This window comes from Bombina bombina, chromosome 9 (assembly GCF_027579735.1).
Source record: "Bombina bombina isolate aBomBom1 chromosome 9, aBomBom1.pri, whole genome shotgun sequence".
Classification (NCBI taxonomy): domain Eukaryota; kingdom Metazoa; phylum Chordata; class Amphibia; order Anura; family Bombinatoridae; genus Bombina; species Bombina bombina.
The window spans coordinates 153,260,273-153,278,825 of record NC_069507.1 but is presented as its reverse complement, the minus strand read 5'-3'; the positions used below and the strand labels follow the sequence as shown (position 1 = coordinate 153,278,825).

At 40.4% G+C, this 18,553-nt stretch overlaps 1 protein-coding gene across 3 annotated transcripts in view; it reads left to right on the top strand.

Annotated features, from left to right (window-relative positions):
* The window catches only part of SLK (STE20 like kinase), a 325,767-nt gene that overhangs the window by 162,948 nt on the left and 144,266 nt on the right, over positions 1-18,553 (top strand). The window lies entirely within an intron of this gene.

Sequence of the window (18,553 nt, the reverse complement as noted above, 5' to 3'; positions counted from 1 at the left end):
GGCATTCCAGACATGGATCTGATGGCCTCTTGTCAGAACTTCAAGGTTCCTTGCTACGGGTCCAGATCCAGGGATCCCAAGGCGACTCTAGTAGATGCACTAGTAGCACCTTGGACCTTCAAACTAGCTTATGTATTCCCGCCGTTTCCTCTCATCCCCAGGCTGGTAGCCAGGATCCATCAGGAGAGGGCGTCGGTGATCTTGATAGCTCCTGCGTGGCCACGCAGGACTTGGTATGCAGATCTGGTGAATATGTCATCGGCTCCACCATGGAAGCTACCTTTGAGACGAGACCTTCTTGTTCAAGGTCCGTTCGAACATCCGAATCTGGTCTCACTCCAGCTGACTGCTTGGAGATTGAACGCTTGATCTTATCAAAACGAGGGTTCTCAGATTCTGTTATTGATACTCTTGTTCAGGCCAGAAAGCCTGTAACTAGAAAAATTTACCACAAAATATGGAAAAAATATATCTGTTGGTGTGAATCTAAAGGATTCCCTTGGGACAAGGTAAAGATTCCTAAGATTCTATCCTTTCTTCAAGAAGGATTGGAGAAAGGATTATCTGCAAGTTCCTTGAAGGGACAGATTTCTGCCTTGTCTGTGTTACTCCACAAAAAGCTGGCAGCTGTGCCAGATGTTCAAGCCTTTGTTCAGGCTCTGGTTACAATTAAGCCTGTTTACAAACCTTTGACTCCCCCTTGGAGTCTCAACTTAGTTCTTTCAGTTCTCCAGGGGGTTCCGTTTGAACCCTTACATTCCGTTGATTTTAAGTTATTATCTTGGAAAGTTTTGTTTTTGGTTGCAATTTCTTCTGCCAGAAGAGTTTCAGAATTATCTGCTCTGCAGTGTTCTCCTCCTTATCTGGTGTTCCATGCAGATAAGGTGGTTTTACGTACTAAACCTGGTTTTCTTCCAAAAGTTGTTTCTAACAAAAACATTAACCAGGAGATAGTCGTGCCTTCTTTGTGTCCGAAACCAGTTTCGAAGAAGGAACGTTTGTTGCACAATTTGGATGTTGTTCGCGCTCTAAAATTCTATTTAGATGCTACAAAGGATTTTAGACAAACATCTTCCTTGTTTGTTGTTTATTCTGGTAAAAGGAGAGGTCAAAAAGCAACTTCTACCTCTCTCTCTTTTTGGATTAAAAGCATCATCAGATTGGCTTACGAGACTGCCGGACGGCAGCCTCCTGAAAGAATCACAGCTCATTCCACTAGGGCTGTGGCTTCCACATGGGCCTTCAAGAACGAGGCTTCTGTTGATCAGATATGTAGGGCAGCGACTTGGTCTTCACTGCACACTTTTACCAAATTTTACAAGTTTGATACTTTTGCTTCTTCTGAGGCTGTTTTTGGGAGAAAGGTTTTGCAAGCCGTGGTGCCTTCCATTTAGGTGACCTGATTTGCTCCCTCCCTTCATCCGTGTCCTAAAGCTTTGGTATTGGTTCCCACAAGTAAGGATGACGCCGTGGACCGGACACACCTATGTTGGAGAAAACAGAATTTATGTTTACCTGATAAATTACTTTCTCCAACGGTGTGTCCGGTCCACGGCCCGCCCTGGTTTTTTTTTAATCAGGTCTGATAATTTATTTTCTTTAACTACAGTCACCACGGTATCATATGGTTTCTCCTATGCAAATATTCCTCCTTAACGTCGGTCGAATGACTGGGGTAGGCGGAGCCTAGGAGGGATCATGTGACCAGCTTTGCTGGGCTCTTTGCCATTTCCTGTTGGGGAAGAGAATATCCCACAAGTAAGGATGACGCCGTGGACCGGACACACCGTTGGAGAAAGTAATTTATCAGGTAAACATAAATTCTGTTTTTACACCATGTGTTCGAATTATGGGACACTTTGATAAAGAGATTCCCAGGAATATTAACACTCAGATCACCCATGTCCCCGATTTCCCCGAATGCTGAGCTATTAGGGGGGGTAATGTTTGACAGGAATAACCTGAATAATTGGGAGATGGGTTACACGGTTCCCCTATTTAATTTACTCAGTGAGGGCAAACTCAAAAACAGGTTAGACCTTACAGACATCCTAGGTGGAGTTTTGTTAGGTGGCTAAAATATAACCAAGTTCACCATTTTCTCCATACCCACCCTCTCAAACAGTCACTTACAAGAAATCTCACACCCTTTGAACAGACATGCGCTATGACAAGTTCAGCACATCACACCTTATCATGGGCTAAGAGACTCCTAGTTAATGCACAGAGCTCGAAACTTCCTGATTATGTAGAAAGCTGGCATAGGGAATTGAATAAGACTATCACAGAAGCAGAGTGGGTTAAAATTTTTAATAATACAAGAAAATCTTCATCCTCAGCTAGATTTTTAGAGACAAATTACAAACTCCTGACTAGGTGGTACTGGACACCTACCAGACTTAAATGCATTTTCCCTGCCTCGTCGGACCTTTGTTGGAGGGGTTGTGGGGAAAGGGGGACGATGACATTGAATTCTGCTAGGTCCTTAGTCGCTAGGCTCTGGAAATCTCAAATCTGCCCGACCCTAAAGGACTGGCACTCTCACATGACAGATACCTTGAGAATGGAAGAATACGGTTTCTTTAAATTGAATAGGTTAGAATTCTTCCATGATTTAAAATTCATCTGGGATGAAATCCAAAATGATCTGAGGATAGAAGGGGGGAGCTTTACACAAGTTACAGGAGTGACCTAGGAGGAATGACAGGCCTAGTGTTATCTTAGAGGGGTATGGCTGACGTGGTCCCACCCCTGCCTGATACTCTAATAATGACCTCTTTAGCTTAGCACTTCTCTCAAAGGTTGATAGTTAAATACAAAGTCGAGGGATACCACTAGATGTGTAGAATATATACAAAGTGATCTTAAATTAAGAAATTTCGGCATAGTTTTGTTGTTTGAGTTATGTTTTGTACATTGGTGTCATTGTCAATCACCATGCATTTATATGGAGTGGGGCTACTGTTTTCAAATGGACTTATCACGGACAGTCTAGCTCTACTATTTCATTTTACTATAAGTTCGTTCTCCTTTCTTTTGGACACTGATGGTTTCTCCCTCTTTTGTTTCTGTTTAAACTTTTGTATCAACAATGACATCCTTTTGTACCATGCTGCTAAATAATGATAATAAAAATTAATAAATTTAAAAAAAAAAAAAAATAGGCTTGCGAAGATATGTGGTATCATGACACTGGATCTTGGGAAAAAAAGTTTGAAGAACCCTAGTCTAGATGGTCTACTTTCGGTTTGATAAATGGAGCTGACAATGTGTGTAATTGGCGCTTTTTTCACAGTTATTGAGTGGTATTATGTGGCACTATTTACAAGTGAATTGTACGCTGTTTTGTTGTTCTGAAGAAGGGGAGAATACATCCCCGAAACGTCAATTAAATGTATCCTTATTGAAAAATCCTGAGACTTCACTGTTGGCTTGTTTGGTATATATATATATATATATATATATATATATATATATATATATATATATATATATATATATATATATATATATATATATATATATATATATATATATATATATATATATATATATATATATATATGCAGCTGTTAATCAGCAGCTAGAACCCAGGTGCTTTGCTGCTCCTGAGCTTACCTAGATAAACCCTTCAACAAAAGATAACAAGGGAATAAAGCAAATTAAATAATATAAGTAAAATGGAAAGTTGTTTAACCCTTTGAGTGCTAAGCACTTTCCCACCAGGGTGCTAAGCTGGATTTAAGTTTTTTTTTTTTTTTTTTTTTTTTAACTCCCCCCCAGATCCCCAAGACTTATACTGTTGGAAAGGTTAGGCGATTACCTTTCCAACGGTGGGTCTGTAGCTGCTTAGGTACAGGATTCTAAGCAGCATGCCCCATTGCCCTATACTGTCTATTGTATTTTTTAAATAAAGTTGCGCGGTGACGTCATCACGTCATTGCACATGACGTCACCGTGCAAAACGTGAAGCCCCGGCGATGCCTGTCACTATGCAGGTCAGATCGCCGAGATAGGAGCGGGTGGGAGCCCCCAGATCTCCCTTAAGGTGGGAGAGTGCTAGAGATGGCTCTGAGCAGTCGTTAGCACCTGACTGAGATAATTTGCGACGGCTCAGAGCCGTCATTAGCACGCAAGAGGTTAAAATTGTATATTCTGTCTGAATCATGAATGTCTAATTATGACTTTACTGTTCCTTTAAATCATTATGGCAATAAATATACAAGTGTGTTCGTTTTGGATTGCCCTGCTCTACCATAACAACCAATTCACCATGAATGACTATTAGTTGACTTGTTAGTGTATATGGACACAAATCTGGTATGTCAACTTTCAAGATTTAAGAAGGTCTTTATTTTTGTGGTCTGTCCTTTTGGATTGTGTGACACTCAAAATAAGGTTACATTTTAATACTGTGTTACAGAACTATTCTGGAATATGTGAATTGCTATGCTATGTTAAACACTTATTTTTCTAAATAAGATTACATTTTAATAATGTGACTAATCATGCCCAATCTTTGATTTTTTTGGGGGGGAAAACCCCTTGGGCTAAATCACATGGACCTCATAAGGGATGTGGTATGTAGCATAATTATAGTTAGCTAGCATAATATATAGCATGCACACAAAACAAAGAAAAAAGCCTTATAAGATGTGATCTGCAGCACTTAATTTTGTAAACGTCTGAAGCCTTCATTCTCCTAAACTTCCAGACCCTTCACCTCATTTAACCCTATAAACTGTAAAGGCCTCCCTCCTAATTAACTGCCTAACTGCAAAGGTACCCCATTTAAGGAATCTCGCAAATAATAGCCCCAAGCTGTTCTGACTCTCTAACCGTTATATCCCCTCTCCTAAATGCAAGTACAATTAAAAATAAAAAAAGATGTCCAAAAATGCACAAAGAAAAGGATCATTTTCATTCAGTCCTAAGCCGCTTTCTTGCTCCACTTCAGTGGCCTCTACTACTAATATACTGTGTGAGACCGGCCATCGTTGGGTTAATTTCAAAAGTTAGACTGCCTATTATTCCAGTTGATGTTGTCATCCAGTTGGAATAACGGGCAGTCTTACCTTTGACATTAGCCTGCCCATGGTTCCACCACAGTTTTCACTCCAGGTTTTTAATTTTCTGATTGAATTGTTGAGCAATTAGGAAAGGTGCATTTGTGTAATTAGAATTTGAAGACCTGTTTTGTCTTCTAGTATTTGCTTCAGCCAGACAATATATGATAGTCACAAGCAATCATCTGTATCACATGCCTGATAATTCTTCAGCGTGTGATACTGAGACCTGGGCTTAGATTTCTTTCAAAGTGTGTTATAAATTATTGTAGGCCACCTTCCTAGCCACCATCGTTGAGGAGAGTACTGTTTCATTTTATTAATGCTTTCATAGGATATACCAAGAAAAAAATACCACATGTGAAATGTAATTTCCTGCTTTAGCTTAATAATATTATAGCAGTATTTAAAGCAATTTGTTTTTATATAATCTGCAACTTATACAAACCTCAGGGTTGATGTTTGTAACCTAACAAGTCCTGTGCACTGTGGTCAAACCTTTTGGTGAGAAATGTTCTGTGTACATGTTTTTCTAATTATTTTTATTGTTGTTATAGTGCTGCTTTTTCTAGCAAGGTGGATACAAATCGATGATTACATTTAAAAAAAAAAAAAAATTAGATTTTTTTATTTTTAAATATAAAGATAGTTTCTATTTAAGACACGTTATAATCGAAAGGTTAGTCATCAGGAATTATAGATTTGTTTTTAATTATATAGCAAGATGCTGTATATTCATAGCTATAATTTTTAATTTGTTTGGTAAATTAATTCAATTAATCCATTCACAATGTCATGCTCTCCCAAACGGTGAATTAGTGTCTGCAGAAATAACATACCCTGCCTTTAAAGCAAAAATGTTATAAAATAAACAAACATAATCATGAAAGAAAACTTTTGGCTTTCAGGTAGAGTATACAATTTTCATATTTACTTCTATGAAATTTGCTTCATTCTCTTGGTATCCTTTGTTAAAGCAGAACAATGCCTATTTGAACACTTTGGGTGAGACCGTGACTAGCAGCTAGCTCACAGTAATATATTGCTTCTGAGTCTACCTCTGTAGGCTTTTCAACAATAGATACCAGCAGAAAAAAGCAAATTAGATAAGAGAAGTAAATTGGAAAATCGTTAAAAATTGCATGTCCCTTCTGAATCATGAAAGTGTCATTTTGACTTTACTGTTCCTTTAATGCCATTGCTCCCATACAAATCTATATACACAGAATCAACCCATACTAAGTTTTAAGAAACTCACTGAATAGAAGATTGGAGTGGAATAAATCTGCACAAGGACATAAGTGTGAGGAGGGGGGGTAAACATTACAAATGAAACATAATGTTATTGTTTTAGTTAAATAAAACTTTTTAAGTTGTTATTGTTATTATTTAAGGGACATGAAACCCAGACATTTCTTTCATGTAATTAGCAAGAGTCCATGAGCTAGTGACGTATGGGATATACATTCCCACCAGGAGGGGCAAAGTTTCCCAAACCTCAAAATGCCTACAAATACACCCCTCACCACACCCACAATTCAGTTTTACAAACTTTGCCTCCTATGGAGGTGGTGAAGTAAGTTTGTGCTAGATTCTACGTTGATATGCGCTCCGCAGCAAGTTGGAGCCCAGTTTTCCTCTCAGCGTGCAGTGAATGTCAGAGGGATGTGAGGAGAGTATTGCCTATTTGAATGCAGTGATCTCCTTCTACGGGGTCTATTTCATAGGTTCTCTGTTATCGGTCGTAGAGATTCATCTCTTACCTCCCTTTTCAGATCGACGATATACTCTTATTTATATACCATTACCTCTGCTGATTTTCGTTTCAGTACTGGTTTGGCTTTCTACAAACATGTAGATGAGTGTCCTGGGGTAAGTACATCTTATTTTCTGTGACACTCTAAGCTATGGTTGGGCACTTTATTTATAAAGTTCTAAATATATGTATTCAAACATTTATTTGCCTTGACTCAGGATGTTCAACATTCCTTATTTTCAGACAGTCTGTTTCATATTTGGGATAATGCATTTGAATCAATTTTTTTCTTACCTTAAAATTTGACTCTTTTTTCCCTGTGGGCTGTTAGGCTCGCGGGGGCTGAAAATGCTTCATTTTATTGCGTCATTCTTGGCGCGGACTTTTTTGGCGCAAAAAATCTTTTCTGTTTCCGGCGTCATACGTGTCGCCGGAAGTTGCGTCATTTTTTGACGTCCTTTTGCGCCAAAAATGTCGGCGTTCCGGACGTGGCGTCATTTTTGGCGCCAAAAAGCATTTAGGCGCCAAATAATGTGGGCGTCTTATTTGGCGCCAAAAAATATGGGCGTCGCTTTTGTCTCCACATTATTTCAGTCTCATTTTTTCTTTGCTTCTGGTTACTAGAAGCTTGTTTATTGGCATTTTTTCCCATTCCTGAAACTGTCATTTAAGGAATTTGATCAATTTTGCTTTATATGTTGTTTTTTCTCTTACATATTGCAAGATGTCTCACGTTGCATCTGAGTCAGAAGATACTTCAGGAAAATCGCTGTCTAGTGCTGGAACTACCAAAGCTAAGTGTATCTGCTGTAAACTTTTGGTAGCTATTCCTCCGGCTGTTGTTTGTATTAATTGTCATGACAAACTTGTTAAAGCAGATAATATTTCCTTTAGTAATGTACCATTGCCTGTTGCAGTTCCTTCAACATCTAAGGTGCAGAATGTTCCTGATAACATAAGAGATTTTGTTTCTGAATCCATCAAGAAGGCTATGTCTGTTATTTCTCCTTCTAGTAAACATAAAAAATCTTTTAAATCTTCTCTCTCTACAGATGAATTTTTAAATGAACATCATCATTCTGATTCTGATGACTCTTCTGGTTCAGAGGATTCTGTCTCAGAGATTGATGCTGATAAATCTTCATATTTATTTTAAATGGAATTTATTCGTTCTTTACTTAAAGAAGTACTAATTGCTTTAGAAATAGAGGATTCTGGTCCTCTTGATACTAATTCTAAACGTTTAGATAAGGTATTTAAATCTCCTGGGGTTATTCCAGAAGTTTTTCCTATTCCTAATGCTAATTCTGAAGTAATTTCCAGAGAATGGGATAAATTGGGTAATTCATTTACTCCTTCTAAACGTTTTAAGCAATTATATCCTGTGCTGTCTGACAGATTAGAATTTTGGGACAAAATCCCTAAAGTCGATGGGGCTATTTCTACCCTTGCTAAACGTACTACTATTCCTACGTCAGATGGTACTTCGTTTAAAGATCCTTTAGATAGGAAAATTGAATTCTTTCTAAGAAAAGCTTATCTGTGTTCAGGTAATCTTCTTAGACCTGCTATATCATTGGCTGATGTTGCTGCAGCTTCAACTTTTTGGTTGGAGACTTTAGCGCAACAAGTAACAGATCATGATTCTCATAATATTATTATTCTTCTTCAGCATGCTAATAATTTTATTTGTGATGCCATTTTTGATATTATCAGAGTTGATGTCAGGTTTATGTCTCTAGCTATTTTAGCTAGAAGAGCTTTATGGCTTAAAACTTGGAATGCTGATATGGCTTCTAAATCAACTCTACTTTCCATTTCTTTCCAGGGTAACAAATTATTTGGTTCTCAGTTGGATTCTATTATCTCAACTGTTACTGGTGGGAAAGGAACTTTTTTACCACAGGATAAAAAATCTAAAGGTAAAAACAGGGCTAATAATCGTTTTCGTTCCTTTCGTTTCAACAAAGAACAAAAGCCTGATCCTTCATCCTCAGGAGCAGTTTCAGTTTGGAAACCATCTCCAGTCTGGAATAAATCCAAGCCTTCTAGAAAGGCAAAGCCTGCTTCTAAGTCCACATGAAGGTGCGGCCCTCATTCCAGCTCAGCTGGTAGGGGGCAGGTTACGTTTTTTCAAAGAAATTTGGATCAATTCTGTTCACAATCTTTGGATTCAGAACATTGTTTCAGAAGGGTACAGAATTGGTTTCAAGATGAGACCTCCTGCAAAGAGATTTTTTCTTTCCCGTGTCCCAGTAAATCCAGTGAAAGCTCAAGCATTTCTGAATTGTGTTTCAGATCTAGAGTTGGCTGGAGTAATTATGCCAGTTCCAGTTCTGGAACAGGGGATGGGGTTTTATTCAAATCTCTTCATTGTACCAAAGAAGGAGAATTCCTTCAGACCAGTTCTGGATCTAAAAATATTGAATTGTTATGTAAGGATACCAACGTTCAAAATGGTAACTGTAAGGACTATCTTGCCTTTTGTTCAGCAAGGGCATTATATGTCCACAATAGATTTACAGGATGCATATCTGCATATTCCGATTCATCCAGATCATTATCAGTTCCTGAGATTCTCTTTTCTGGACAAGCATTACCAGTTTGTGGCTCTGCCGTTTGGCCTAGCTACAGCTCCAAGAATTTTTACAAAGGTTCTCGGTGCCCTTCTGTCTGTAATCAGAGAACAGGGTATTGTGGTATTTCCTTATTTGGACGATATCTTGGTACTTGCTCAGTCTTTTCATTTAGCAGAATCTCATATGAATCGACTTGTGTTGTTTCTTCAAGATCATGGTTGGAGGATCAATTCACCAAAAAGTTCATTGATTCCTCAGACAAGGGTAACCTTTATGGGTTTCCAGATAGATTCAGTGTCCATGACTCTGTCTTTAACAGACAAGAGACGTCTAAAATTGATTTCAGCTTGTCGAAACCTTCAGTCACAATCATTCCCTTCGGTAGCCTTATGCATGGAAATTCTAGGTCTTATGACTGCTGCATTGGACGCGATCCCCTTTGCTCGTTTTCACATGCGACCTCTTCAGCTCTGTATGCTGAATCAATGGTGCAAGGATTTCACAAAGATATCTCAATTAATATCTTTAAAACCGATTGTACGACACTCTCTAACGTGGTGGACAGATCACCATCGTTTAATTCAGGGGGCTTCTTTTGTGCTTCCGACCTGGACTGTAATTTCAACAGATGCAAGTCTCACAGGTTGGGGAGCTGTGTGGGGATCTCTGACGGCACAAGGAGTTTGGGAATCTCAGGAGGTGAGATTACCGATCAATATTTTGGAACTCCGTGCAATTTTCAGAGCTCTTCAGTCTTGGCCTCTTCTGAAGAGAGAATCGTTCATTTGTTTTCAGACAGACAATGTCACTACTGTGGCATACATCAATCATCAAGGAGGGACTCACAGTCCTCTGGCTATGAAAGAAGTATCTCGAATTCTGGTTTGGGCGGAATCCAGCTCCTGTCTAATATCTGCGGTTCATATCCCAGGTATAGACAATTGGGAAGCGGATTATCTCAGTCGCCAAACGTTGCATCCGGGCGAATGGTCTCTTCACCCAGAGGTATTTCTTCAGATTGTTCAAATGTGGGAGCTTCCAGAAATAGATCTGATGGCGTCTCATCTAAACAAGAAACTTCCCAGGTATCTGTCCAGATCCCAGGATCCTCAGGCGGAAGCAGTGGATGCATTATCACTTCCTTGGAAGTATCATCCTGCTTATATCTTTCCGCCTCTAGTTCTTCTTCCAAGAGTAATCTCCAAGATTCTGAAGGAATGCTCGTTTGTTCTGCTGGTAGCTCCGGCATGGCCTCACAGGTTTTGGTATGCGGATCTTGTCCGAATGGCCTCTTGCCATCCGTGAACTCTTCCACTACGACCAGACCTTCTGTCGCAAGGTCCTTTTTTCCATCAGGATCTCAAATCCTTAAATTTAAAGGTATGGAGATTGAACGCTTGATTCTTGGTCAAAGAGGTTTCTCTGACTCTGTGATTAATACTATGTTACAGGCTCGTAAATCTGTATCCAGAGAGATATATTATAGAGTCTGGAAGACTTATATTTCTTGGTGTCTTTCTCATCATTTTTCTTGGCATTCTTTTAGAATTCCGAGAATTTTACAGTTTCTTCAGGATGGTTTAGATAAAGGTTTATCCGCAAGTTCTTTGAAAGGACAAATCTCTGCTCTTTCTGTTCTTTTTCACAGAAAGATTGCTAATCTTCCTGATATTCATTGTTTTGTACAAGCTTTGGTTCATATAAAACCTGTCATTAAGTCAATTTCTCCTCCTTGGAGTTTGAATTTGGTTCTGGGGGCTCTTCAAGCTCCTCCGTTTGAACCTATGCATTCATTGGACATTAAATTACTTTCTTGGAAAGTTTTGTTCCTTTTGGCAATCTCTTCTGCCAGAAGAGTTTCTGAATTATCTGCTCTTTCTTGTGAGTCTCCTTTTCTGATTTTTCATCAGGATAAGGCAGTGTTGCGAACTTCTTTTGAATTTTTACCTAAAGTTGTGAATTCTAACAACATTAGTAGAGAAATTGTGGTTTCTTCATTATGTCCTAATCCTAAGAATTCTAAGGAGAAATCATTGCATTCTTTGGATGTTGTTAGAGCTTTGAAATATTATGTTGAAGCTACTAAGTCTTTCCGAAAGACTTCTAGTTTATTTGTTATCTTTACCGGTTCTAGAAAAGGCCAGAAAGCTTCTGCCATTTCTTTGGCATCTTGGTTGAAATCTTTAATTCATCTTGCCTATGTTGAGTCGGGTAAAACTCCGCCTCAAAGGATTACAGCTCATTCTACTAGGTCAGTTTCTACTTCCTGGGCGTTTAGGAATGAAGCTTCGATTGATCAAATTTGCAAAGCAGCAACTTGGTCCTCTTTGCATACTTTTACTAAATTCTACCATTTTGATGTATTTTCTTCTTCTGAAGCAGTTTTTGGTAGAAAAGTACTTCAGGCAGCGGTTTCAGTTTGAATCTTCTGCTTATGTTTTTCATTAAACTTTATTTTGGGTGTGGATTATTTTCAGCAGGAATTGGCTGTCTTTATTTTATCCCTCCCTCTCTAGTGACTCTTGCGTGGAAAGATCCACATCTTGGGTAATCATTATCCCATACGTCACTAGCTCATGGACTCTTGCTAATTACATGAAAGAAAACATAATTTCTCCAACATAGGTGTGTCCGGTCCACGGCGTCATCCTTACTTGTGGGATATTCTCTTCCCCAACAGGAAATGGCAAAGAGCCCAGCAAAGCTGGTCACATGATCCCTCCTAGGCTCCGCCTACCCCAGTCATTCTCTTTGCCGTTGTACAGGCAACATCTCCACGGAGATGGCTTAGAGTTTTTTAGTGTTTAACTGTAGTTTTTATTATTCAATCAAGAGTTTGTTATTTTGAAATAGTGCTGGTATGTACTATTTACTCAGAAACAGAAAAGAGATGAAGATTTCTGTTTGTATGAGGAAAATGATTTTAGCAACCGTCACTAAAATCCATGGCTGTTCCACACAGGACTGTTGAGAGCAATTAACTTCAGTTGGGGGAACAGTGAGCAGTCTCTTGCTGCTTGAGGTATGACACATTCTAACAAGACGATGTAATGCTGGAAGCTGTCATTTTCCCTATGGGATCCGGTAAGCCATGTTTATTACGATCGTAAATAAGGGCTTCACAAGGGCTTATTAAGACTGTAGACTTTTTTTGGGCTAAATCGATTCATTATTAACACATATTTAGCCTTGAGGAATCATTTTATTTGGGTATTTTGCTATAATAATATCGGCAGGCACTGTTTTAGACACCTTATTCTTTAGGGACTTTCCCAAAGCATAGGCAGAGCCTCATTTTCGCGCCGGTGTTGCGCACTTGTTTTTGAGAGGCATGGCATGCAGTCGCATGTGAGAGGAGCTCTGATACTTAGAAAGACTTTCTGAAGGCGTCATTTGGTATCGTATTCCCCTTTGGGCTTGGTTGGGTCTCAGCAAAGCAGATACCAGGGACTGTAAAGGGGTTAAAGTTAAAAACGGCTCCGGTTCCGTTATTTTAAGGGTTAAAGCTTCCAAATTTGGTGTGCAATACTTTTAAGGCTTTAAGACACTGTGGTGAAAATTTGGTGAATTTTGAACAATTCCTTCATGTTTTTTCGCAATTGCAGTAATAAAGTGTGTTCAGTTTAAAATTTAAAGTGACAGTAACGGTTTTATTTTAAAACGTTTTTTGTACTTTGTTATCAAGTTTATGCCTGTTTAACATGTCTGAACTACCAGATAGACTGTGTTCTGAATGTGGGGAAGCCAGAATTCCTATTCATTTAAATAAATGTGATTTATGTGACAATGATGCCCAAGATGATTCCTCAAGTGAGGGGAGTAAGCATGGTACTGCATCATTCCCTCCTTCGTCTACACGAGTCTTGCCCACTCAGGAGGCCCCTAGTACATCTAGCGCGCCAATACTCCTTACTATGCAACAATTAACGGCTGTAATGGATAATTCTGTCAAAAACATTTTAGCCAAAATGAACACTTATCAGCGTAAGCGCGACTGCTCTGTTTTAGATACTGAAGAGCATGACGACGCTGATAATAATGTTTCTGAAGGGCCCCTAACCCAGTCTGATGGGGCCAGGGAGGTTTTGTCTGAGGGAGAAATTACTGATTCAGGGAACATTTCTCAACAAGCTGAACCTGATGTGATTACATTTAAATTTAAGTTGGAACATCTCCGCATTCTGCTTAAGGAGGTATTATCCACTCTGGATGATTGTGACAAGTTGGTCATCCCAGAGAAACTATGTAAAATGGACAAGTTCCTAGAGGTGCCGGGGCTCCCAGAAGCTTTTCCTATACCCAAGCGGGTGGCGGACATTGTTAATAAAGAATGGGAAAGGCCCGGTATTCCTTTCGTCCCTCCCCCCATATTTAAAAAATTGTTTCCTATGGTCGACCCCAGAAAGGACTTATGGCAGACAGTCCCCAAGGTCGAGGGAGCGGTTTCCACTTTAAACAAACGCACCACTATACCCATAGAGGATAGTTGTGCTTTCAAAGATCCTATGGATAAAAAATTAGAAGGTTTGCTTAAAAAGATGTTTGTTCAGCAGGGTTACCTTCTACAACCAATTTCATGCGTTGTCCCTGTCGCTACAGCCGCATGTTTCTGGTTCGATGAGCTGATAAAGGCGGTCGATAGTGATTCTCCTCCTTATGAGGAGATTATGGACAGAATCAATGCTCTCAAATTGGCTAATTCTTTTACCCTAGACGCCACTTTGCAATTGGCTAGGTTAGCGGCTAAGAATTCTGGGTTTGCTATTGTGGCGCGCAGAACGCTTTGGTTGAAATCTTGGTCGGCTGATGCGTCTTCCAAGAACAAGCTACTTAACATTCCTTTCAAGGGGAAAACGCTGTTTGGCCCTGACTTGAAAGAGATTATCTCTGATATCACTGGGGGTAAGGGCCACGCCCTTCCTCAGGATCGGCCTTTCAAGGCAAAAAATAAACCTAATTTTCGTCCCTTTCGTAGAAACGGACCAGCCCAAAGTGCTACGTCCTCTAAGCAAGAGGGTAATACTTCTCAAGCCAAGCCAGCTTGGAGACCAATGCAAGGCTGGAACAAGGGAAAGCAGGCCAAGAAACCTGCCACTGCTACCAAGACAGCATGAAATGTTGGCCCCCGATCCGGGACCGGATCTGGTGGGGGGCAGACTCTCTCTCTTCGCTCAGGCTTGGGCAAGAGATGTTCTGGATCCTTGGGCGCTAGAAATAGTCTCCCAAGGTTATCTTCTGGAATTCAAGGGGCTTCCCCCAAGGGGGAGGTTCCACAGGTCTCAGTTGTCTTCAGACCACATAAAAAGACAGGCATTCTTACATTGTGTAGAAGACCTGTTAAAAATGGGAGTGATTCATCCTGTTCCATTAAGAGAACAAGGGATGGGGTTCTACTCCAATCTGTTCATAGTTCCCAAAAAAGAGGGAACGTTCAGACCAATCTTAGATCTCAAGATCTTAAACAAGTTTCTCAAGGTTCCATCGTTCAAGATGGAAACCATTCGAAACTATTCTTCCTTCCATCCAGGAAGGTCAATTCATGACCACGGTGGATTTAAAGGATGCGTATCTACATATTCCTATCCACAAGGAACATCATCGGTTCCTAAGGTTCGCATTCCTGGACAAGCATTACCAGTTCGTGGCGCTTCCTTTCGGATTAGCCACTGCTCCAAGGATTTTCACAAAGGTACTAGGGTCCCTTCTAGCTGTGCTAAGACCAAGGGGCATTGCTGTAGTACCTTACTTGGACGACATTCTGATTCAAGCGTCGTCCCTTCCTCAAGCAAAGGCTCACACGGACATAGTCCTGGCCTTTCTCAGATCTCACGGATGGAAAGTGAACGTGGAAAAGAGTTCTCTATCTCCGTCAACAAGGGTTCCCTTCTTGGGAACAATAATAGACTCCTTAGAAATGAGGATATTTCTGACAGAGGCCAGAAAAACAAAACTTCTAGACTCTTGTCGGATACTTCATTCCGTTCCTCTTCCTTCCATAGCTCAGTGCATGGAAGTGATCGGGTTGATGGTAGCGGCAATGGACATAGTTCCTTTTGCGCGCATTCATCTAAGACGATTACAACTGTGCATGCTCAGTCAGTGGAATGGGGATTATACAGACTTGTCTCCGAAGATACAAGTAAATCAGAGGACCAGAGACTCACTCCGTTGGTGGCTGTCCCTGGACAACCTGTCACGAGGGATGACATTCCGCAGTCCAGAGTGGGTCATTGTCACGACCGACGCCAGTCTGATGGGCTGGGGCGCGGTCTGGGGATCCCTGAAAGCTCAGGGTCTTTGGTCTCGGGAAGAATCTCTTCTACCGATAAATATTCTGGAACTGAGAGCGATATTCAATGCTCTCAAGGCTTGGCCTCAGCTAGCGAGGGCCAAGTTCATACGGTTTCAATCAGACAACATGACAACTGTTGCGTACATCAACCATCAGGGGGGAACAAGGAGTTCCCTAGCGATGGAAGAAGTGACCAAAATCATTCTATGGGCGGAGTCTCACTCCTGCCACCTGTCCGCTATCCACATCCCAGGAGTGGAAAATTGGGAAGCGGATTTTCTGATTCGTCAGACATTACATCCGGGGGAGTGGGAACTCCATCCGGAAATCTTTGCCCAAGTCACTCAGCTGTGGGGCATTCCAGACATGGATCTGATGGCCTCTCGTCAGAACTTCAAAGTTCCTTGCTACGGGTCCAGATCCAGGGATCCCAAGGCGGCTCTAGTGGATGCACTAGTAGCACCTTGGACCTTCAAACTAGCTTATGTGTTCCCGCCGTTTCCTCTCATCCCCAGGCTGGTAGCCAGGATCTATCAGGAGAGGGCGTCGGTGATCTTGATAGCTCCTGCGTGGCCACGCAGGACTTGGTATGCAGATCTGGTGAATATGTCATCGGCTCCACCTTGGAAGCTACCTTTGAGACGAGACCTTCTTGTTCAGGGTCCGTTCGAACATCCGAACCTGGTTTCACTCCAGCTGACTGCTTGGAGATTGAACGCTTGATCTTATCGAAGCGAGGGTTCTCAGATTCTGTTATCGATACTCTTGTTCAGGCCAGAAAGCCTGTAACTAGAAAAATTTACCACAAAATTTGGAAAAAATATATCTGTTGGTGTGAATCTAAAGGATTCCCTTGGGACAAGGTTAAGATTCCTAAGATTCTATCCTTCCTTCAAGAAGGATTGGAAAAAGGATTATCTGCAAGTTCCCTGAAGGGACAGATTTCTGCCTTGTCTGTGTTACTTCACAAAAAGCTGGCAGCTGTACCAGATGTTCAAGCCTTTGTTCAGGCTCTGGTTAGAATTAAGCCTGTTTACAAACCTTTGACTCCTCCTTGGAGTCTCAATTTAGTTCTTTCAGTTCTTCAGGGGGTTCCGTTTGAACCCTTACATTCCGTTGATATTAAGTTATTATCTTGGAAAGTTTTGTTTTTAGTTGCAATTTCTTCTGCTAGAAGAGTTTCAGAATTATCTGCTCTGCAGTGTTCTCCTCCTTATCTGGTGTTTCATGCAGATAAGGTGGTTTTACGTACTAAACCTGGTTTTCTTCCAAAAGTTGTTTCTAACAAAAACATTAACCAGGAGATTATCGTACCTTCTCTGTGTCCGAAACCAGTTTCAAAGAAGGAACGTTTGTTGCACAATTTGGATGTTGTTCGCGCTCTAAAATTCTATTTAGATGCTACAAAGGATTTTAGACAAACATCTTCCTTGTTTGTTGTTTATTCCGGTAAAAGGAGAGGTCAAAAAGCAACTTCTACCTCTCTCTCTTTTTGGATTAAAAGCATCATCAGATTGGCTTACGAGACTGCCGGACGGCAGCCTCCCGAAAGAATCACAGCTCATTCCACTAGGGCTGTGGCTTCCACATGGGCCTTCAAGAACGAGGCTTCTGTTGATCAGATATGTAGGGCAGCGACTTGGTCTTCACTGCACACTTTTACCAAATTTTACAAGTTTGATACTTTTGCTTCTTCTGAGGCTATTTTTGGGAGAAAGGTTTTGCAAACCGTGGTGCCTTCCATTTAGGTGACCTGATTTGCTCCCTCCCTTCATCCGTGTCCTAAAGCTTTGGTATTGGTTCCCACAAGTAAGGATGACGCCGTGGACCGGACACACCTATGTTGGAGAAAACAGAATTTATGTTTACCTGATAAATTACTTTCTCCAACGGTGTGTCCGGTCCACGGCCCGCCCTGGTTTTTTTTTTAATCAGGTCTGATAATTTATTTTCTTTAACTACAGTCACCACGGTATCATATGGTTTCTCCTATGCAAATATTCCTCCTTAACGTCGGTCGAATGACTGGGGTAGGCGGAGCCTAGGAGGGATCATGTGACCAGCTTTGCTGGGCTCTTTGCCATTTCCTGTTGGGGAAGAGAATATCCCACAAGTAAGGATGACGCCGTGGACCGGACACACCGTTGGAGAAAGTAATTTATCAGGTAAACATAAATTCTGTTTTATGTAAGAACTTACCTGATAAATTCATTTCTTTCATATTAGCAAGAGTCCATGAGGCCCGCCCTTTTTTTGGGGTGGTTATGATTTTTGTATAAAGCACAATTATTCCAATTCCTTATTTTATATGCTTTCGCACTTTTTTCTTATCACCCCACTTCTTGGCTATTCGTTAAACTGAATTGTGGGTGTGGTGAGGGGTGTATTTGTAGGCATTTTGAGGTTTGGGAAACTTTGCCCCTCCTGGTGGGAATGTATATCCCATACGTCACTAGCTCATGGACTCTTGCTAATATGAAAGAAATGAATTTATCAGGTAAGTTCTTACATAAATTATGTTTTTCTTTCATGATTTAGGTAGAACATACTATTTTAAACAACTTTCCAATTTACTACTATTATCAAATGCACTTCATTCTTTTTGTATTGTTTGATGAAGGAGCAGCAATGCACTACTGGTTTCTAACTGAACACATGGGTGAGCCAATGACAATAGGTATATATATATATATATATATATATATATATATATATATATATATATATGCAGCCACCAATCAGCAGCTAGAACCTAGGTTCTTTGCTGCTCCTCAGCTTACCTAGATAAACCTTTCAGCAAAGGATAACAAGAGAAGGAAGCAAATTAAACAATAGAAGTAAATTGGAAAGTTATTTAAAA